This window comes from Rhinopithecus roxellana, chromosome 17 (genome assembly GCF_007565055.1).
Source record: "Rhinopithecus roxellana isolate Shanxi Qingling chromosome 17, ASM756505v1, whole genome shotgun sequence".
NCBI classification, from domain to species: domain Eukaryota; kingdom Metazoa; phylum Chordata; class Mammalia; order Primates; family Cercopithecidae; genus Rhinopithecus; species Rhinopithecus roxellana.
The window spans coordinates 12,150,047-12,172,591 of record NC_044565.1 but is presented as its reverse complement, the minus strand read 5'-3'; the positions used below and the strand labels follow the sequence as shown (position 1 = coordinate 12,172,591).

Here is a 22,545-nt window from a genome sequence, read left to right as displayed (position 1 = left end):
ATAAGAATAATATCTTATATATATATAAGATTTATATATATATCCCACAAATGAAAGAACTTACCTTCCCTAGGATAGAAAAGGCTTAGAAAAAGAAGAAACAAGGTTGGAGCTAGCACTTTCACTGTATGCATTTTTGTATTGTTTGACTATGAACCTTATAATTATCTATTCTAGAAACTGAATTTCGAAAAATGAAAACTTATGGATGGAATGAAGAAATAACTGAGAAAAAAACATGCAAGACATTGTAAGTAAAAATACATTGTAACACCTTCTTAAATAGAATGAAAGAACCCCAAAGCCATGAAGAGAAAGATTGATAAGTTTGACCCCATTACCACTGAAATCTTCTAGATGAAAAACAGATATCATAAACAAATTTAAAACACTAGTGATTGCCGAGTGCAGTGGCTCATACCTGTAAATCCCAGCACTTTGGGAGGCCAAGGTGGGTGGATCATATGAGATCAGGAGTTTGAGACCAGCCTGACCAACATGGCAAAACCTCGTTTCTATGAAAAATACAAAGATGAGCCGGGCACGGTGGCACACGCCTGTAGTCCCAGCTACTCGGGAGGCTGAGTGAGGCAGGAGAATTGCTTGAACCTGGGAGGCGGAGGTTTCAGTGAGCCGAGATCGCACCACTGCACTCCAGCCTGGACGACAAAGCAAGACCCTGTCTCAAAAAATAAATAAATACATGAAACATCAGTGATCAACTTGGAAACATTTCTTTCAAATTGTAGAAGAGATAAACGATTAATATTCAGAAATTACACCATTGACTGGAAAAAATATTGAAAGATTGACGATGTCAAGCGGAGGAAACATAAATTATAACATTTTAACCCAGCTGCTCTACATCTTATTCACAGTAAATATAAACTCACCGCAAGCTCTGAAATGTTCTAGTGGATGACAGTCATGCCAGAGTGTTCATTCAATTGTTCAACAAAATCTTGGGGAAAAAAAACCAGTGTTCATTATAATGGGAATGACTAACCCAAATGTGGCAATTCAATAATACAAAAAATTATGACAGAATTAATAATTAACTGGATCTATATATCATTGTTATGATAGTTATGGTGATATAAATTATGATAAAATCATAAATAACATATATTCCCAATTACACCTATAAATATAAGCAACCAAGGGCAAAATCACCCATTTCTGGGAATGATTAAGCCCCTAGTCAAGACATGCACTAGGCCTTAACCTACAAATCTTGGTATTGAAAGGCATTTAGAATATTATTTCACATTCGCTAAAGGCATTCCCTTTAGAGGTGCGGCCAAGACCCACCCCACAGAGTCCTGCAGCTTCTATCTGTATAGAGGAGAGGGCTAAGTAATAGTATCAATTCACTGCTGTTTAGAGGGAGTTTTTAGACTTCAAATATTTATTAATCACAAAGTTCTATTCCCAATGTCACATTTATTTGTACATCCTCTCCTACAAACTTATCTGGGGAAATATCAATTATATCTCTTGATAATCACTTGCAATTGGCTCTTGGGGTAAACTTCATAAAATTTTACTTAATAAAGTCTACAATTCTTTCTTTTTTTATTTTTATTTATTTATTTTTATGATTTATTTATTTTTTTATGATTATACTTTTAAGTTCTAGGGTACATGTGCATAACGTGCAGGTTTGTTACATATGTGTATTTGTGCCATGTTGGTGTGCTGCACCCATCAACTTGTCAGCACCCATCAACTCATCATTTACATCAGGTATAACTCCCAATGCAATCCCTCCCTCCTCCCCCTCCCCATAATAGGCCCTGGTGTGTGATGTTGCCCTTCCCGAGTCCAAGTGACCTCATTGTTCAGTTTCCAGCTATGAGTGAGAACATGCGGTGTTTGGTTTTCTGTTCTTGCGATAGTTTGCTGAGAATGATGGTTTCCAGCTGCATCCATGTCCCTACAAAGGACACGAACTCATCCTTTTTTATGGCTGCATAGTATTCCATGGTGTATATGTGCCACATTTTCTTAATCCAGTCTGTCACTGATGGACATTTGGGTTGATTCCAAGTCTTTGCTATTGTGAATAGGGCTGCAGTGAACATACGTGTGCATGTGTCTTTATAGCAGCATGATTTATAATCCTTTGGGTATATCTCCAGTAATGGGATGGCTGGGTCATATGGTACTTCTCGTTCTAGATCCTTGAGGAATCGGCATACTGTTTTCGATAATGGTTGAACTAGTTTACAATCCCACCAACAGTGTAAAAGTGTTCCTATTTCTTCACATCCTCTCCAGCACCTGTTGTTTCCTGACTTTTTAGTGATTGCCATTCTAACTGGTGTGAGATGGTATCTCATTGTGGTTTTGATTTGCATTTCTCTGATGGCGAGTGATGACGAGCATTTTTTCATGTGCCTGTTGGCTGTATTCATGTCTTCTTTTGAGAAATGTCTGTTCATATCCCTTGCCCACTTTTGGATGGGGTTCTTTTTTTTTTTTCTTGTAAATTTGTTAGAGGTCCTTGTAGGTTCTGGATATTAGCCCTTTGTCAGATGAGTAGACTGCAAAACTTTTCTCCCACTCTGTAGGTTGCCTGTTCACTCTGATGGTAGTTTCTTTTGCTATGCAGAAGCTCTTTAGTTTAATTAGATCCCATTTGTCAATTTTGGCTTTTGTTGCCATTGCTTTTGGTGTTTTAGACATGAAGTCCTTGCCCATGCCTATGTCTTGAATGATATTACCTAGGTTTTCTTCTAGGGTTTTTATGGTTTTAAGTCTAACATTTAAGTCTTTAATCCATCTTGAATTAATTTTCATATAAGGAGTAAGGAAAGGATCCAGTTTCAGCTTTCTACTTATGGCTAGCCAATTTTCCCAGCACCATTTGTTAAACAGGGAATCCTTTTCCCATTTCTTGTTTTTCTCAGGTTTGTCAAAGATCAGATGGCTGTAGATGTGTGGTATTATTTCTGAGGACTCTGTTCTGTTCCATTGGTCTATATCTCTGTTTTGGTACCAGTACCATGCTGTTTTGCTTACTGTAGCCTTGTAGTATAGTTTGTAGTCAGGTAGTGTGATGCCTCCAGCTTTGTTCTTTTGACTTAGGATTGTCTTGGCAATGTGGGGTCTTTTTTGGTTCCATATGAACTTTAAAGCAGTGTTTTTCCAATTCTGTGAAGAAAGTCATTGGTAGCTTGATGGGGATGGCATTGAATCTATAAATTACCTTGGGCAGTATGGCCATTTTCACGATACTGATTCTTCCTATCCATGAGCATGGTATGTTCTTCCATTTGTTTGTGTCCTCTTTTATTTCACTGAGCAGTGGTTTGTAGTTCTCGTTGAAGAGGTCCTTTACATCCCTTGTAAGTTGGATTCCTAGGTATTTTATTCTCTTTGAAGCAATTGTGAATGGAAGTTCATTCATGATTTGGCTCTCTCTTTGTCTGTTATTGGTGTATAAGAATGCTTGTGATTTTTGCACATTGATTTTGTATCCTGAGAATTTGCTGAAGTTGCTTTTTAGCTTAAGGAGATTTTGGGCTGAGATGGGGTTTTCTAAATATACAATCATGTCATCTGCAAACAGAGACAATTTGACTTCCTCTTTTCCTAATTGAATACCCTTTATTTCCTTCTCTTGTGTGATCGCCCTAGCCAGAACTTCCAACACTATGTTGAATAGGAGTGGTGAGAGAGGGCATCCCTGTCTTGTGCCAGTTTTCATAGGGAATGCTTCCAGTTTTTGCCCATTCAGTATGATATTGGCTGTGGGTTTGTCTTAAATAGCTCCTATTATTTTGAGATATATTCCATCAATACCGAATTTATTGAGAGTTTTTAGCATGAAGGGCTGTTGAATTTTGTCAAAGGCCTTTTCTGCATCTATTGGGATAATCATGTGGTTTTTGTCTTTGGTTCTGTTTATATGATGGATTACGTTTATTGATTTGCATATGTTGAACCAGCCTTGCATCCCAGGGATGAAGCCCACTTGCTCATGGTGGATAAGCTTTTTGATGTGCTGCCGGATTCGGTTTACCAGTATTATATTGAGGATTTTTGCATTGATGTTCATCAAGGATATTGGTCTAAAATTCTCTTTTTTTGTTGTGTCTCTGCCAGGCTTTGGTATCAGGATGATGCTGGCCTGATAAAATGAGTTAGGGAGGATTCCCTCTTTTTCTATTGATTGGAATAGTTTCAGAAGGAATGGTACCAGCTCCTCCTTGTACCTCTGGTAGAATTCGGCTGTTAATCCATCTGGTCCTGGACTGTTTTTGGTTGGTAGACTATTAATTATTGCCTCCATTTCAGAGCCTGCTATTGGTCTATTCAGGGATTCAAATTCTTCCTAGTTTAGTCTTGGGAGAGTGTAAATGTCCAGGAAATTATCCATTTCTTCTAGATTTTCTAGTTTATTTGCATAGAGGTGTTTATAGTGTTCTCTGATGGTAGTTTGTATTTCCGTTGGGTCGGTGGTGATATCCCCTTTATCATTTTTTGTTGCATCTATTTGATTCTTCTCTCTTTTCTTCTTTGTAAAGTCTTTCTAGCGATCTATCAATTTTGTTAATCTTTTCAAAAAATCCGCTCCTGGATTCACTGATTTTTTGTAGGGTTTTTTGTGTCTCTATCTCCTTCAGTTCTGCTCTGATCTTAGTTATTTCTTGCCTTCTGCTAGCTTTTGAATGTGTTTGCTCTTGCTTCTCTAGTTCTTTTAATTGTGATGTTAGAGTGTCAATTTTAGATCTTTCCAGCTTTCTCTTGTGGGCATTTAGTGCTATACATTTCCCTCTACACACTGCTTTAAATGTGTCCCAGAGATTCTGGTATGTTGTATGTTGGTTCTCATTGGTTTCAAAGAACATCTTTATTTCTGCCTTCATTTCGTTATGTACCCAGTAGTCATTCAGGAACAGGTTGTTCAGTTTCCATGTAGTTGAGCGGTTTTGATGGAGTTTCTTAGTTCTGAGTTCTAGTTTGATTGCACTGTGGTCTGAGAGACAGTTTGTTATAATTTCTGTTCTTGTACATGTGCTGCGGAGTGCTTTACTTCCAATTATGTGGTCAATTTTGGAATAAGTGCGATGTGGTGCTGAGAAGAATGTATACTCTGTTGATTTTGGGTGGAGAGTTCTGTAGATGTCTATTAGGTCCGCTTGGTGCAGAGATGAGTTCAATTCCTGGATATCCTTGTTAACTTTCTGTCTTGTTGATCTGTCTAATGTTGACAGTGGGGTGTTGAAGTCTCCCATTATAATGTATGGGCGTCTAGGTCTCTTTGTAAGTCTCTAAGGACTTGCTTTATGAATCTGGGTGCTCCTGTATTGGGTGCATATATATTTAGGATAGTTAGCTCTTCCTGTTGAATTGATTCCTTTACCATTATGTAATGGCCTTCTTTGTCTCTTTTGATCTTTGATTGTTTAAAGTCTCTTTTATCAGAGACTAGGATTGCAACCCCTGTTTTTTTTGTTTTTTGTTTTTTTTTTCCATTTGCTTGGTAGATCTTCCTCCATCCCTTTATTTTGAGCCTATGTGTGTCTCTGCGTGTGAGATGGGTCTGCTGAATACAACACACTGATGGGTCTTGACTCTTTATCCAGTTTGCCAATCTGTGACTTATAATTGGATGGTTTAGTCCATTTACATTTAAGGTTAATATTGTTATGTGTGAACTTGATCCTGTCATTATGATAGTAACTGGTTATTTTGCTCGTTAGTTGATGCAGTTTCTTCCTAGCATCGATGGTCTTTACATTTTGGCATGTTTTTGCAATGGCTGTTACCGGTTGTTCCTTTCCGTATTTAGTGATTCCTTCAGGAGCTCTTGTAAGGCAGGCCTGGTGGTGACAAAATCTCTCAGCATTTGCTTTTCTGTAAAGGAATTTATTTCTCCTTCACTTATGAAACTTAGTTTGGCTGGATATGAAATTCTGGGTTTAAAATTCTTTTCCTTAAAATGTTGAATATTGGCCCCCACTCTCTTCTGGCTTGTAGAGTTTCTGCTGAGAGATCTGCTGTTAGTCTGATGGGCTTCCCTTTGTGGGTAACCTGACCTTTTTCTCTCTGGCTGCCCTTAACAGTTTTTCCTTCATTTCAACTTTGGTGAATCTAACAATTATGTATCTTGAAGTTGCTCTTCTCGAGGAGTATCTTTGTGGTGTTCTCTCTATTTCCTGAATTTGAATGTTGGCCTGCCTCACTAGGTTGGGGAAGTTCTCCTGGATGATATCCTGCAGAGTGTTTTCCAACTTGGTTCCATTTTCCCCCTCACTTTCAGGTACCCCAGTCAGACGTAGATTTGGTCTTTTCACATAATCCCATACTTCTTGAAGGCTTTGTTCAGTTCTTTTTCCTCTTTTTTCTTTAGACTTCTCTTCTCACTTCATTTCATTCATTTGATCCTCAGTTGCTGATCCTTTTTCTTCCAGTTGATCGAGTCAGTTACTGAAGTTTGTGCATTTGTCACGTATTTCTTGTGTCATGGTTTTTATCTGTGTCAGTTCGTTTATGGCCTTCTCTGCATTGATTATTCTAGTTATCCATTCTTCCATTCTTTTTTCAAGATTTTTAGTTTCTTTGCGCTGGGTACGTAATTCCTCCTTTAGCTCTGAGAACTTTGATGGACTGAAGCCTTCTTCTCTCAACTCGTCAAAGTCATCCTCCGTCTAGCTTTGATCCGTTGCTGGCGATGAGCTGCGTTCCTTTGGAAGGGGAGATGCGGTCTGATTTTTTGATATTCCAGCTTTTCTGCCCTGCTTTTTCCCCATCTTTGTGGTTTTATCTGCCTTTGGTCTTGATTATGGTGACGTACTGATGGGGTTTTGGTGTGGGTATCCTTCCTGTTTGTTAGTTTTCCTTCTAACAGTCAGGACCCTCAGCTGTAGGTCTGTTGAAGATTGCTTGAGGTCCACTCCAGACCCTGTTTGCCTGGGTATCAGCAGCAGAGGCTGCAGAAGATAGAATATTGCTGAACAGTGAGTGTACCTCTCTGATTCTTGTTTTGGAAGCTTCGTCTCAGGGGGGTATCCCACCGTGTGAGGTGTGGGGTGTCGGTCTGCGCCTAGTGGGGGATGTCTCCCAGTTAGGCCACTCAGGGGTCAGGGACCCACTTGAGCAGGCAGTCTGTCCGTTCTCAGATCTCAACCTCCATGTTGGGAGATCCACTGCTCTCTTCAAAGCTGTCAGACAGGGTCGTTTGCATCTGCAGAGGTTTTGGCTGCTTTTTTTTTGTTTGTTTAGCTGTGCCCTGTCCCCAGAGCTTAAGTCTACAGAGACAGGCAGGCCTCCTTGAGCTGCGGTGGGCTCCACCCAGTTTGAGCTTCCCAGCGGCTTTGTTTACCCACTTAAGCCTCAGCAATGGCGGGCGCCCCTCCCCCAGCCTTGCTGCTGCCTTGCAGTTAGATCTCAGAGGGCTGTGCTAGCAATGGGGGAGGCTCCGCGGGCGTGGGACCCTCCCAGCCAGGTGGGGGATATAATTTCCTGGTGTGCCGTTTGCTAAGACCCTTGGTAAAGCACAGTATTGCGGTGGGAGTTACCCGATTTTCCAGGTGTTGTGTGTCTCAGTTCCCCTGGCTAGGAAAAGGGATTCCCTTCCCCCTTGCGTTTCTCAGGTGAGACGATGCCTTGCCCTGCTTCAGCTCTTGCTGTTCGGGCTGCAGCAGCTGACTAGCACTGATTGTCCTGCACTCTGTAGTGAGATGAACCCAGTACCTCAGTTGAAAATGCAGAAATCACCCATCTTCTGTGTCGCTCGCTCTGGGAGCTGGAGACTGCAGCTGTTCCTCTTCCACAATTCTTTCTTTTTCTCCCTCCCTCCCTCCCCTCCCCTCCCCTCCCCTCCCCTCCCCTCCCCTCCCCTCCCCTCCCCTCCCCTCCCCTCCCTCCCTCCCTCCCTCCCTCCTCCCTCCCTCCTCCCTCCCTTCCTTCCTTCCTTCCTTCCTTCCTTCCTTCCTTCCTTCCTTCCTTCCTTCCTTCCTTTTCTTGAAATGCAGTCTCACTGACGCCAGGCAGGAGTGCAGTGGCGCGATCTCAGCTCACTGCAACTTCCACCTCCCGGGTTCAAACAATTCTCCTGCCTCAGCCTCCCAAGTAGCTGGGACTACAGGCATGCACCAAAGTCTATAATTCTTTCTACTTTCCATTGCTCAAGGAGTTTTCTAGAAGGGTCTATGACAATATTTTTTTCCAAAATAGTGAGATTGCAACAAGCTAACCCTTAGTGAAATGTGTATCTAAAAAAATGCCAACCTGGGAGGATTCATATCAATTATGCCTACACTTTTAGAGAGGGAAAGAATGTGAGCTGACCAGTTACCACCTATAATGGTCATATACAGAGAAACTGTTGAGTTTCTTTCTTTTCTTATTTCATTAGTGGGTTTTCCAGTAAAGTCGTTTTGGGCTTCTCCTCCACCGCTCTGCTGGCATCCCTCTGCACCTAGAGAAAATCACACATCAGCAATGGCTCTCCATGGCCAGCGCTCTCTCCACCTCTGTAGCTCATCTCTGCCTTCTTAACCTGCTCACCACACTCCGACTACCCCGGCTTGCAGTGGTGTTGTGGTGCAGTTTCTTCTGCCTGGGTCACTCTCTTTTTCCTCTATTCTGCCTTCTGGGTCTCAGCATACAGTCACCTTCTACAACAGCCTTCTGTGGCACCCTGAATTAGAGTCAACCTCCTTCTACTTTCTCATGGCATCCTGGGCTTTTTCTTTCTATTCTTTGTCACAATGTGGTGATAATTTTATAATTATCTTTCTACCAAGAGGTTGTAAGTTTGTGGAGTGCAGAAATTGACATTTTTTCAGTTGCTACTATGTCCCAGCTCCCAGCACCAAAAAGTGTCTCAGGAAACTCCTGTAGGCTGAAGGAATTGAATGAAGAAGACTTTCAGCCCCTGAGCAGCCTCCAGGTGGGATGAGTTGTGGTCTCTGCCCATATGACCCGTAGGACCTCAGGACCCATATATAACAACAGGGGCCCTGAAATAACAGCAAATCCATTCCGATTAGAAGCTTGATGGGAGAAGACAGGAAAGTCGTTGCTTGCTCTCAGAGGCAATTCTCACTAGGTTCAGAGAGACTGGATGACCCTTCAATGAGAACTCTGGGCATGTGTATGGGGAGGAAGCTGGAGCAAGAGCCTGCAGTGAGCCCCACAATCCCAAATCAGGCAACGGGGCCTAGAATGCAAGAGGAGCTTCCAGCACCTCACCAGAGAGGTCTTACACATACTGCCTAAACATCAGCTGTTGATTTTGCCAATGTTGATAGGTACTGGTGATGTCTCCAAATCAACTATCATGAGTAACAAAGCATAGACGGGGTGGTGAGACTAAGCGTGTTTCCTGCTTTTTCAATTTTTCTGTCTACATTTTCTATAATAAGTACATTTTGGTTTGACAATGAAAAGCAATATACTATTTTAAAAACACAGCTGAGTGTGGTGGCTCACACCTGTAATCCCAGCACTTTGGGAGGCTGAGGCAGGCAGATCACAAAGTCAGGAGTTCGAGACCAGCCTGACCAACATGGTGAAACCCTGTCTCTACTAAAAATACAAAAATTAGCCGGGCATGGTTGCACGCCTGTAATCCCAGCTACTTAGGAGGCTGAGGCAGGAGAATCGCTTGAACCTAGGAGGCGGAGGTGGTGGTGAGCCGAGATTGCGCCACTGCATGCTAGTCTGGGTGACAGAGCGAGACTCCATCTCAAAAAAATAAATGAATAAAATAAATTTTAAAAAATAAAATAACACAAATGCACTGACTATGATAGTTCTTAGTTCCTTTGCAAAATGACTAAAAAGATGCATTGATCTCATATTAAGCAGATACCTACAATGACAGAAAATGGTGAGACTAACTCACAGGAAACAGTTACAGCAATCAACTTATAATTGGTAGGAAATAATGTAATATATTTGACAATGATTTTCCTCCACGAGGCTGGAAGAAAAAGTATTTGTTTCTCAGTTGTGTGGAAAACATTGCACCCTTAGGGCTCTGGAAGGCAGAGTTCCACAGCATATGTGGTTAGGCTGTCCTCTGGTGGCCACAGCACCACACAGCAATGCTGGACAGTCTAGGTCCCCTCTAGCTTTTCTCTTTCTTCCCTTTTTGAAAAGTCTCTCTCTGTCCTTTCTTTTAAAAATTAGGACATCATAGTATATATTTGGGTATACTTGTGATATTTTGATACATTTATACAATGTGTAATGATCAGATCAGGGTAGTTGGGATATCTGTCACCTCAAACATTTATCTTTATGTTGAGAACATTACAATTCTCTTCTAGCTAGACTGAAATATATAATAAACTATTGTTAACTGTAGTTTCTCTACTGTACTATTGAATACTATAACTTATCCCTTCTATATAACTGTATTTTTATACCCCTCAACCCCCTTATCTATGTCTCCCCCCTCCCTCAACACACATACCCCCCCGCCCAGCCTCTGGTAACCACCAGTCTATGTACTACCTCGATGAGACCCACCTTTTTAGCTCCCACATATGAATGATAACATGCGATATTTGTATTTCTCTGCCTGGATTATTTTACTTAATTAACCTCCAGTTCTAGTCATGTTTCTGCAAATGAGAGAATTTTATTCTTTTTCATGACTGAATAGAGTTCCATTGTGTATGTATATCACATTTCCTTTAACCATTCATCCATTGATGGCCACTTAAGCTTATTCTATATCTTGATTATTGTGAACAGTGGTGCAATAAACATGGGAGTGCAGATATCTCTTTGATGTATTGATCTTTTTTATTATACTTTAATTTCTAGGGTACACGTGCACAACGTGCAGGTTTCTTACATGTGTATACATGTGCCATGTTGGTGTGCTGCACCCATTAACTCATCATTTACATTAGGTATTTCTCCTAATGTTATCCCTCCCACCTCCTGCCACCCCATGACAGGTCCCAGTGTGTGATATTCCCCACCCTGTGTCCAAGTGTTCTCATTATTCAATTCCCATCTATGAGTGAGAACATGCAGTGGTTGATTTTCTGTCCTTGCAATAGTTTGCTCGGAATGATGGTTTCCAGCTTCATCCATGTCCCTACAAAGGACACGAACTCATCCTTTTTTATGGCTGCATAGTATTCCATAGTGTATATGTGCCACATTTTCTTAATCCAGTCTATCATTAACAGACATTTGGGTTGGTTCCAAGTCTTTGCTATTGTAAATAGTGCCGTAATAAACGTACATGTGCATGTGTCTTTATAGCAGCATGATTTGTAATCCTTTGGGTATATCCCCAGTAATGGAATGGCTGGGTCAAATGGTATTTCTAGTTCTGGATCCTTGAGGAATTGCCACACTGTCTTCCACAATGGTTGAACTAGTTTACAGTCCCACCAACAGTGTAAAAGTGTTCCTATTTCTCCACATCCTCTCCAGCACCTGTTTCCTGACTTTTTAGTGATTGCCATTCTAACTGGTGTGAGATGGTATCTCATTGTGGTTTTGATTTGCATTTCTGTGATGGCCAGTGATGATGAGCATTTTTTCATGTGTCTGTTGGCTGCATAAATGTCTTATTTTGAGAAGTGGCTGTTCATATCCTTTGCCCACTTTTTGATGGGGTTCCTTGGTTTTTCTGGTAAATTTGTTTAAGTTCTTTGTAGATTCTGGATATTAGCCCTTTATCAGATGGGTAGATTGTAAAAATTGTCTCCCATTCTGTAGGTTGCCTGTTCGCTTTGATGGTAGTTTCTTTTGCTGTGCAGAAGCTCTTTAGTTTAATTAGATCCCATTTGTCAATTTTGGCTTCTGTTGCCATCGCTTTTGGTGTTTTAGTCGTGAAGTCCTTGCCCATGCCTATGTCCTGAATGGAATTGCCTAGGTTTTCTTCCAGGGTTTTTATGGTTTTAAGTCTAACATTTAAGTCTTTAATCCATCTTGAATTAATTTTTCTATAAGGAGTAAGGAAAGGATCCAGTTTCAGCTTTCTACTTATGGCTAGCCAGTTTTCCCAGCACCATTTATTAAATAGGGAATCCTTTCTCCATTTCTTGTTTTTGTCAGGTTTGTCAAAGATCAGATGGTTGTAGATGTGTGGTATTAATTCTGAGGACTCTGTACTGTTCCGTTGGTCTATATCTCTGTTTTGGTACCAGTACCATGCTGTTTTGGTTACTGTAGCCTTGTAGTATAGTTTGAAGTCAGGTAGCATGATGCCTCCAGCTTTGTTCTTTTTGCTTAGGATTGTCTTGGCAATGTGAGTTCTTTTTTGGTTCCATATGAACTTTAAAGTGTTTTTTTCCAATTCTATGAAGAAAGTCATTGGTAGCTTGATGGGGATGGCGTTGAATCTATAAATTACCTTGGGCAGTATGGCCATTTTCACAATATTGATTCTTCCTACCCACGAGGATGGATGTTCTTCCATTTGTTTGTGTCCTCTTTTATTTCGTTGAGCAGTGGTTTGTAGTTCTACTTGAAGAGGTCCTTCATATCCCTTGTAAGTTGTATTCCTAGGTATTTTACTCTCTTTGAAGCAGTTGTGAATGGGGGTTGACTCATGATTTGGCTCTCTGTTTGTCTGTTATTGGTATACAAGAATGCTTGTGATTTTTGCACATTGATTTTGTATCCTGAGACTTTGTTGAAGTTGCTTATCAGCCTAAGGAGATTTTGGGCTGAGATGATGGGGTTTTCTAAATATACAATCATGTCATTTGCAAACAGGGACAATTTGACTTCCTCTTTTCCTAATTGAATACCTTTTATTTCTTTCTTCTGCCTGATTGCCCTGGCTAGAACTTCCGACACTATGTTGAATAGGAGTGGTGAGAGAGGGCATCCCTGTCTTGTGCCAGTTTTCAAAGGGAATGCTTCCAGTTTTTGCCCATTCAGTATGATATTGGCTGTGGGGTTGTCTTAAATAGCTCTCATTATTTTGAGATACTGCCCATCAATACCTAGTTTATTGAGAGTTTTTAGCATGAAGGGCTGTTGAGTTCTGTTGAAGGGCTTTTCTGCATCTATTTAGATAATGATGTGGTTTTTGTCTTTGGTTCTGTTTGTATGATGGATTACGTTTATTGATTTGCGTATGTTGAACCAGCCTTGCATCCCAGGCATGAAGCCAACTTGATCGTGGTGGATAAGCTTTTTGATGTACTGCTGGATTCAGTTTGGCAGTATTTTACTGAGGATTTTTGCATTGATGTTCATCAGGGTCCAAAATGCTCTTTTTTTGTTATGTCTCTGTCACACTTTGGTATCAGGATGATGCTGGCATCGTCAAATGAGTTAGGGATAGTTCCCTCTTTTTCTATTGATTGGAATTGTTTCAGAAGGAATGGTACCAGCTCCTCTTTGTACCTCTGATAGAATTCAGCTGTGAATCCGTCTGGTCCTGGACTTGTTATTGGTTGGTAGACTATTAATTATTGCCTCAATTTCAGAGCCTTTTATTGATCTATTCAGGGATTCAACTTCTTCCTGGTTTAGTTTTGGGAGGGTGTTTGTGTGTAGGAATTTGTCCATTTCTTCTAGATTTTCTACTTTATTTGCATAGAGATGTTTATAGTATTCTCTGATGGTAGTTCGTATTTCTGTGGGGTCGGTGGTGATATCCCCTTTATCATTTTTTATTGCGTCTATTTGATTCTTCTCTCTTTTCTTCTTTGTTAGTCTTGCTAGCGGTCTATCAATTTTGTTGATCTTTTAAAAAAACAGCTCCTGGATTCACTGATTTTTTGAAGGGTTTTTGCATCTCTATCTCCTCCAGTTCCACTCTGATCTTAGTTGTTTCTTGCCTTCTGCTAGCTTTTGAACGTGTTTGCTCTTGCTTCTCTAGTTCTTTTAGGTGTAATGTTAGGGTGTCGATTTTAGATCTTTCCTGCTTTCTCTTGTGGGTATCTAGTGCTATAACTTTCCCTCTACACACTGCTTTAAATGTGTCCCAGAGATTCTGGTATGTTGTGTCTTTATTCTCATTGGTTTCAAAGAACATCTTTATTTCTGCCTTCATTTTATTATGTACCCAGTAGTCCTTCAGGAGCAGGTTGTTCAGTTTCCATGTAGTTGTGTGGTTTTGAGTGAGTTTCTTAATCCTTAGTTCTAATTTGATTGCACTGTGGTCTGAGACACAGTTTGTTATAGTTTCTGTTCTTGTACATTTGCTGAGGAGTGCTTTACTTCCAACTATGTCATTCATTTTGGAATAAGTGCGATGTGGTGCTGAGAATAATGTATATTCTGTTGATTTGGGGTGGAGAGTTCTGTAGGTATCTGTTAGGTCTGCTTGGTGCAGAGCTGAGTTCAATTCCTGGATATCCTTGTTAACTTTCTGTCTCGTTGATCTAATGTTGACAGCGGCATGTTGAAGTCCCATTATTATTATGTGGGAGTCTAAGTCTCTTTGTAGGTCTCTAAGAACTTGCTTTATGAATCTGGGTGCTCCTGTATTGGGTGCATATATATTTAGGATAGTTAGCTCTTCTTGTTGAATTGATTCCTTTACCATTATGTAATGGCCTTCTTTGTCTCTTTTGATCTTTGTTGGTTTAAAGTCTGTTTTATCAGAGACTAGGATTGCAATGCCTGCTTTTTCTTTTTGTTTTCCCTTTGCTTTGTAGATCTTCCTCCATCCCTTTATTTTGAGCCTATGTGTGTCTCTGCATGTGATACGGGTCTGCTGAATACAGCACACTGATGGATCTTGACTCTTTATCCAATTTGCCAGTCTGTGTCTTTTGATTGGGACATTTAGCCCATTTACATTTAAGGTTAATATTGTTATTTTTGTGAATTTGATCCTGTCATTATGATGTTAGCTGGTTATTTTGCTCATTAGTTGGTGCCATTTCTTCCTAGCATCGATAGTCTTTACAACTTGACATCTTTTAGCAGTGGCTGGTACCGTTTGTTCCTTTCCATGTTTAGTGCTTCCTTCAGGAGCTCTTGTAAGGCAGGCCTGGTGGTGACAAAATCTCTCAGCATTTGCTTGTCTGTAAAGGATTTTATTTCTCCTTCACTTATGAAGCTTAGTTTGGCTGGATATGAAATTCTGGGTTAAAAATTCTTTTCTTTAAGAATGTTGAATATTGGCCCCCACTCTCTTCTGGCTTGTAGAGTTTCTGCCAAGAGATCTGCTGTTATTCTGATGGGCTTCCCTTTGTGGGTAACCCGACCTTTCTCTCTGGCTGCCCTTAACATTTTTTCCTTCATTTCAACTTTGGAGAATCTGACAATTATGTGTCTTGGAGTTGCTCTTCTTGAGGAGTATCTTTGTGGCATTCTCTGTATTTCCTGAATTTGAATGTTGGCCTGCCTTGCTCAGTCAGGGAAGTTCTCCTGGATAATATCCTGAAGAGTGTTTTCCAACTTGGTTCCATTTTCACCATCACTCTCAGGTATACCAGTCAGACATAGATTTGGTCTCTTCACATAGTCCCGTATTTCTTGGAGGCTTTGTTCATTTCCTTTTACTCTTTTTTTCTCTAAACTTCTCTTCTCACTTCATTTCATTCATTTGATCTTCAATCACTGATACCCTTTCTTCCACTTGATCGAATTGGCTACTGAAGCTTGCGCATGCATCATATAGTTCTCGTGCCATGGTTTTCATCTCCATCAGGTCGTTTAAGGTGTTCTCTATGCTGTTTATTCTAGTTATCCATTTGTCTAATCTTTTTTCAAGGTTTTTAGATTCTTTGTGATGGGTTCAAACATCCTCCTTTAACTCAGAGAAGTTTGTTATTACTGATCTTCTGAGGCTTACTTCTGTCAACTCATCAAAGTCATTCTCCGTCCAGCTTTATTCCATTGCTGGCGAGGAATTGCATTCCTTTGGAGGAGAAGAGGTGCTCTGATCTTTGGAATTTTCAGCTTTTCTGCTTTGTTTTCTCCCCATCTTTGTGGTTTGATCTACCTTTGGTCTTTGATGATGGTGACCCAGAGATGGGGTTTTGGTATGGATGTCCTTTATGTTTGTTAGTTTTCTTTCTAACAGTCAGGACCCTCAGCTGCAGGTTTGTTGGAGTTTGCTGGAGGTCCATTCCACACCCTGTTTGCCTGGGTATCACCAGTGTAGGCTGCAGAACAGCAAATATTGCAGAACAGCAAATATTGCAGAACAGCAAATATTGCAGAACAGCAAATATTGCAGAACAGCCTGATCCTTTCTCTGGAAACTTCATCTCAGAGGGTAACCCAGCTGTATGAGGTGTCAGTCAGCCCCTACTGGGAGGTGTCTCCCAGTTAGGCTACTTGGGGGTCAAAGTCCACTTGAGGAGCCAGTCTGTCCGTTCTCAGATCTCAAACTCCATGCTGGGAGAACCACTACTCTCTTCAAAGCTGTTAGACAGGGACGTTTAAGTCTGCAGAAGTTTCTGCTGCCTTTTGTTCAGCTATGCCCTGCCCCCAGAGGTGGCATCTACAGAGGCAGGCAGGCCTCCTTGAGCTGCAGTGGGCTCCACCCAGTTTGAGCTTCCCGGACGCTTTATTTACCTACTCAAGTCTCAGCAATGGCAGATGCCCCTCCACCAGCCTCACTGCCGCCTTACAGTTTGATCTCGGACTGCCATGCTAGCAGTGAGCCAGGCTCCATGGGTGTAGGACCCTCCAAGCCAGGTGCGGGATATACTGTCTTGGTGTGCCGTTTGCTAAGACTGTTGGAAAAGCACAGTATTATGGTGGGAGAGCCCCAATTTTCCAGGCACCATCTGTCACGGCTTCCCTTGGCTAGGAAAGGGAATTCTCCAACCCCTTGCGCTTCCCAGGTGAGGTGATGCCCTGGCCTGCTTCGGTTCACACTCTGTGGGCTGCACCCACTGTCCAACAAGCCCCAGTGAGATGAACCCGGTACCTCATTTGGAAATGCAGAAATCACCTGTCTTCTGCATCACTCATGCTGGGAGCTGTAGACTGTAGCTGTTCCTATTCGGCCATCTTGGAACCCTCTCAATATACTGATCTTTTTTCTTTTTGTTATACACCCAGCTGAAGGATTGTGGGATTTTATGATAGTTCTGTTTTTAGTTTGTTGAGGAACCTGCATACTGTTCTCCACAGTGCTGTACTACCAACCAACAGCACTAGTATTCCCTTTTTCTCTGCATCTTCACCATCATTCATTATTTTTGGTCTTTTTGATAATAAACATTCTAACTGAGGTGAGATGATATCTCATTGTGGTTTTGATTTACATTTTTCTGATGAATAGTGTTGTTGAGCATTTTTTCATATATTTTTTGGCCATTTGTATATATTATTTGAGGAATGTCTATGCACGTCTTTTGCCATTTTAAATTTGGATTATTTGTGGGGTTTTTTGCTATTGATTTGTGTTCCTGTTTTCTCTAATTCTATAGGTTGTCTCTTCACTTTGTTGATTGTATCCTTTGCTATGCAGAAGTGTTTTAGTTTGATGTAATCCCATTTGTCTATATTTGTTTTTATTGCCTTGCTTTTGAGGTCTTAACCAAAAAATCTTTGCCCAGACCAATGTCCTGTAGTGTTTCCCCAATGTTTACTTCTAGTAGTTTCATAGTTTCAGATCTTACATATAAGTTGTCAATCCATTTTGAGTCAATTTTTGTACATGGTAAAAGATGGGGACCCACTGTAACTTTTCTACAGGGTCCCTTTAGAGTGTTTCTTTCTACAATTGAATGCCTGGCACCACCCACCCAAGATGATAAGCTGGAGAAGAAACATTGGAGCATAAATAGAACGTTTTGATATGCCACCATATTTTGCTTAGTAACCCAATTCTTATTAAGACTACATCACTACTCAGTTAAGCCTTACCACACCACGTTGTAGGCTGTGTTATTCTGGAATGACAAAAAAACTGAGGATTACAGAAGGGCAATGACTTGGCAAAGGTCATACAGTACATGTGTTGGGTGTTCCATATAGTCAGCAGATAAATAACATGTACCTACTACAAGCTAGTCACAGAGGTGAACAAAGAGAAATAATTTTCTCTGAAGACAACATTATAATACAAAATGATAATTGCTGGGAGAATGTGTGTTCTGTGGGCTGCCATAGCACGTGGGAATGCATTTTGCCCAGGCAAGGTCAGTTGGGAAAGTTTCTCAGAAGAAAGGAGATTTGAACTGAGTCTTGAGGATATAATACTGCATACATATAATCAGGGAAGCAAGAAGAGGTTAAGATTAATCAGAAGAAATTAGAGAATGGTATCCTCCCCTCTCGCCCCATACATGAGACTCTGGTTAGCAGGCAGATGTAGAATATTGTGTTATCCTGGAGTCTTCATTATGTTGGACAACAAGTTTTGTAGAAAGCTGAAGGTTACTGCTTTGAACAATATACATATATTTTTAAACCAGCAGCAAATACTTAAAAATGCACTACAGATATCCTTATTACCAAAACAGATCCTTATAATTTTCCCTAGATTGTTCCTCCTCCTGGTTCTCAGTTTCATGAAATAGCAAATCAGACTCCCTGACCACCCTCCCAAATGGAGTCCCCCGTTATTCCTGTTTTCTATTTTCACAGTATTTAGAGCATATGATATATTTTCAGTGGTTTGTTTGCTGCTTTTTCATTTTCTTCCCCTACTCAACTGTAAGTCTTAAAATCAGGAATCCAGGTTGGTTTATTTGTTTGCATTTTACCTGAGCAGAAAATGAGGGTGGGAGGTGGACTGGGTTTAGGGAATGAGGGAATTTGGAAGTCGTAATAATGAGTGTAAGCTTCTTCAGGAAGGCACTGAGGAGTGTTCAGATAATTTTTTAAAAAAGAATGACAAGGCCAGGCTTCCATCTCAGAAAGTTTCCTGTCACTGCAGAATGGAGAATGGGCTGGAGCTGCAGCTTAGGGAGCTGATTTAAGAGGTAGAGGCAGTGATCCCTGCAAGATGTGACAGTGCTCTGGATTCATGTGCCTGGGGCTGAATGAGAAGTGGTAGTACAAGTAGGCATTGAGGACAAGGAATTAACAAGCTCTGGTGATTGACAGGTTATAGGGGAAGCCCCTGGACTCCTTCCTGGGAATTTGGTGGATGGTGGTATTTCTGCTGAGATAGGGGATGGCAGAAGGAGCAGATTTGTGGGAACAGACTGCGTGTGTCCTGGAAACATTGAGCTTAGGGTGCATGTCTGTCACACGCAAGGAAAGAAGTCCACTAAAGGGCTGGAAGTGAACCTGAAGTGGAGGAGACAGACCTGGGCAAGAGGGGCAACAAGTGGAGCCATCTGGATGAGGCCACCCAGGAGGGGCTGCATGTGAGACAGGAAAGGGTCAGGACAGAGCCCTGGAGAACAGCAACTGCTAAGGGATATGTGGTTGAAATGAGCAGCAGGGATGCAGAGAAGGAGCCATCTGAAAGGGAGTCGAAGGGGATCAGGAAGGCAGTGAGCTTTCAACTGTGTGGGAGGGGGTCGGTGTCCCAACCCCCATATTGTTCAAGGTCAACTGTAGTGCCAGAGACTTGAATGATATCATTAGTGTGAGAACTGTTTAGTTTTTAGTGTCGGAACTGTTTGGTTTCCATTTATTGCCAGTTTTTGTGTATTTATTTACAACCTTTACTTTTTAGGGGGGCACAGGAGTTGCGGAATAAAACATTGACTACAGATGTTACAGAGTAACTTGCTGAGATAGAAGTTCATTGGTTTTAGCATTCTCCAAGCTGACCCCTAGGCAGGTCTCCTTCGAGTTTCTAAAAATGTGAGTTGGTGGGTTCCTCCTTCCTACCCACCCTCTAACCCAAGTCCAGAGCTTATGAATTTTAGGACCCTGAGAAGATAATGCTTCTCCCTAAGAAGAAAAGATAGAGGTCAATGTTTAGAGAAGGCAAGGTTCAAGCCCCTGGACCTAGGAAAATTAGCAGCTTTAGCTGCCACTGAAGAATGAGGGATGGGGGATGAGGAATGCACAGTGTGTGGACAGAGACCTGTGCCCACTACCAGGCATATGTGAGGCTACATGGGGAGCTCACTGCAGATGCCAACCATGGAAAGAGATGGCTGCAGGGCCCACCCTCAATCTAAGCAGGAGAATTATTTTTACTAGAAAATTGAATTTTGCTGAGAGCCAAGGAATAGAAGCTTGAGAAATCTAGTATTTTTAAAATCTGAAATGAACTATTAAATATAATGACTTAGAATCCCATTTTTTGTCTTTTGTTTAGAGAAACTTATCAGTGGTTTTTAATCAGGGCTACCAAGAGAATCTTGGAAGGAAATAACAATTTGTTAGAAAAGAATATTTTCTAATTTTGTAATCATAGCGACTGATTTGCTATTATAAAAGTAACACATAATTGAAGGAGCTGGGATTTGATTTTACCCTACTTAAAAGTAAATAAGTTAGCATCTTGTTTCATGAACATTGGTAGAAGACATAGACTCTTGGGTCGGAGACAATCACTTTATTATTCATGACATAACATGAGCATCAGCATGTTTGCAAAGGTTCCCCTTGTCCCCAAGTCCCAGATGGGTGACACCACAGGCCCAGATGAATGGTGCACACATAGTAGGTTTACTTCACAGAAAAGGAGCACTGAGCTTAAGGAATACGCTGCTTTTATAGGAAGCAATAAATACACCTGTTCTTTGTTTCAAGTGACACAACCTCATCCTTCATGGTTGGCCACAGAAAGCCACACCTGAGGAATGTTCTGGGTAAAGAGGGCAGAGGACCTTGCATTCTTGGTATACCCAGCAATACATGTGGGAGCTCAAAAAACAAACAAATAATATTTACTATAGGAAATGTGCATTATAATAACAATAACAAAACCCACTTACTACTTATATTATCCAGAAACTACAAATGGTTAATTTAGTCCTACAAACTAGATCCAGAGTTGAGAGAAGCTTATGGGCAGCTGCTGGAGTTACACTTGAAGTTCAGGTGATAATATTATTTTTTTCATGTCAAATGAGTAAGGTGTCAATGCTGTAATAAGGTTAGAGGGAGGCACATCTCACACAGGAGTGGGAAAACCCAGCCATCATCATGCTTATGATCATAAAAGGATCTAGGTGATAATATTTATGAAGCAAATATTCCTGTTAGGATGGCTGAAGTTCATCAAATACCTTTGAGCTCACTACTTGGGGTTGGGATTAGTCTTTCAGGTTGAAGTCACTAAGGAACCCATGGTCCATTTCCTTAAATTTCAAGGACTGTCCTGATGTCTCAGAGATAGCACTGTCTGTGAATACGGTGAGGGCTTCCTTGCATAGGCAGTCTAAGATTGTCTGCTTCTAAGCTCTTGCCTCTTCCCAAGCATGTAGTGAAATCTGAGCCAGTCACAACAAAACGGGTTAGAATAAGGCTTGATCACCACAGCAGGCAGGCTATCCACCTTCTTCTTCTTCTTCTCTATTTTTTTTTTTTTTTTTTTTTTTGACGGAGTCTTTTTCTGTCCCCCAGGCTGGAGTGCAGTGGAATAATCACAGCTCACTACAACCTCTGCCTCCCAGGCTCAAGGGATTCTGCCATCTCAGCCTGCTGAGTATCTGGGACTATAGGCACCTGCCACCATGCCCGACTAATTTTTGTATTTTGATAGAGATAGGATTTTGCCATGTTGGAAAGGCTGGTCTCAAACTCCTGCCCTCAAATGATCCACCTGTTTCGACTTCCCAAAGTGCTGAGATTACAGGCGTGAGCCACTGCGCCTGGCCTCTACCTTCAATTCTGAGCTCAGAAAACTCCCTGTTCCTCAAGCTTTGAGGCCTATTTACTTTGCTTCATCATGTATTCATTATTAACCCTTCCTTCATCTGTTTAGTAAATATATATTGAGTTATTACTAGACTGGGAGCTCCGCGAAGCAATGAGGGCACATTCTTCCTGCCCTCGGGACACCAAAGCCGGGGAAATCTCATGCAAGCATTTTTTTGAATGAATTCTGGAATGTTGTATGGAAACAAACCAAGTGTTTGCTATGCTGTTAGTCTACTAAAATATGTAATTTGTGTGTGTGTGTGTGTGTGTGTGTGTGTGTGTGTGTTTTAAAACAATAGCCAAACAAAACCCTGTATTACCATTCAAAATTAAATTTGCAGGAAAAATAATTGCTTGATCTGTGTAGAATGCTTGAACATGCTTATATCCCTTGAAATTATTAGCAAAGATGCACTCGTGATTTTAAACATGTAACAAAACATGAATTAAATTATACAAGAAAACATCAACAGATCTCTTGATAGTCTTTTTAAAAAGGATGAAAAGGTCCAGATTGAACAACTAACTAAAACTTAGATCTTAGAAGTTAATGACTTAGGTTGTATTCTCTTCCTTTCACTTGCCCACAGGAAAAAGAGAACAGTACTTAGGTGACAGCCCAGGCTAGCCATGTGCGTGCTCTCAGCATTAACGCTGAGGTATGAGTATTAACGTTGTTGGTACGAGTGAGCTGCAGGTCCAGAAATACCTCTCCAGTAACACACTTTGGAAATAATCCCTTACAGGGTAGCCATGTCACTTATATTAGTTGTAAAACACACAACTCACTTTTTGCTAGTAATAAAGTGATTACTTCATTGACGTTTTGGAAAACTGCAGCAACATACTGTCTTAGCA

General features: G+C 41.0%; 1 protein-coding gene and 1 non-coding gene across 2 annotated transcripts in view; one reads left to right on the top strand and one right to left on the bottom strand.

Moving 5' to 3' along the window:
- The first annotated feature begins 203 nt into the window (after window positions 1-203).
- The window catches only part of EVA1A (eva-1 homolog A, regulator of programmed cell death), a 184,210-nt gene continuing 161,868 nt past the window's right edge, over window positions 204-22,545 (top strand). Inside the window, exon 1 of the mRNA XM_030921137.1 lies at window positions 204-250. The gene's annotated coding sequence lies outside the window, so the exon portion shown is untranslated. The remainder of the gene's footprint in view (window positions 251-22,545) is intronic.
- On the bottom strand, window positions 20,887-20,992 carry LOC115894465. The gene has a single exon (XR_004054583.1). It is a non-coding gene; the product is annotated as a small nucleolar RNA U13 (small nucleolar RNA).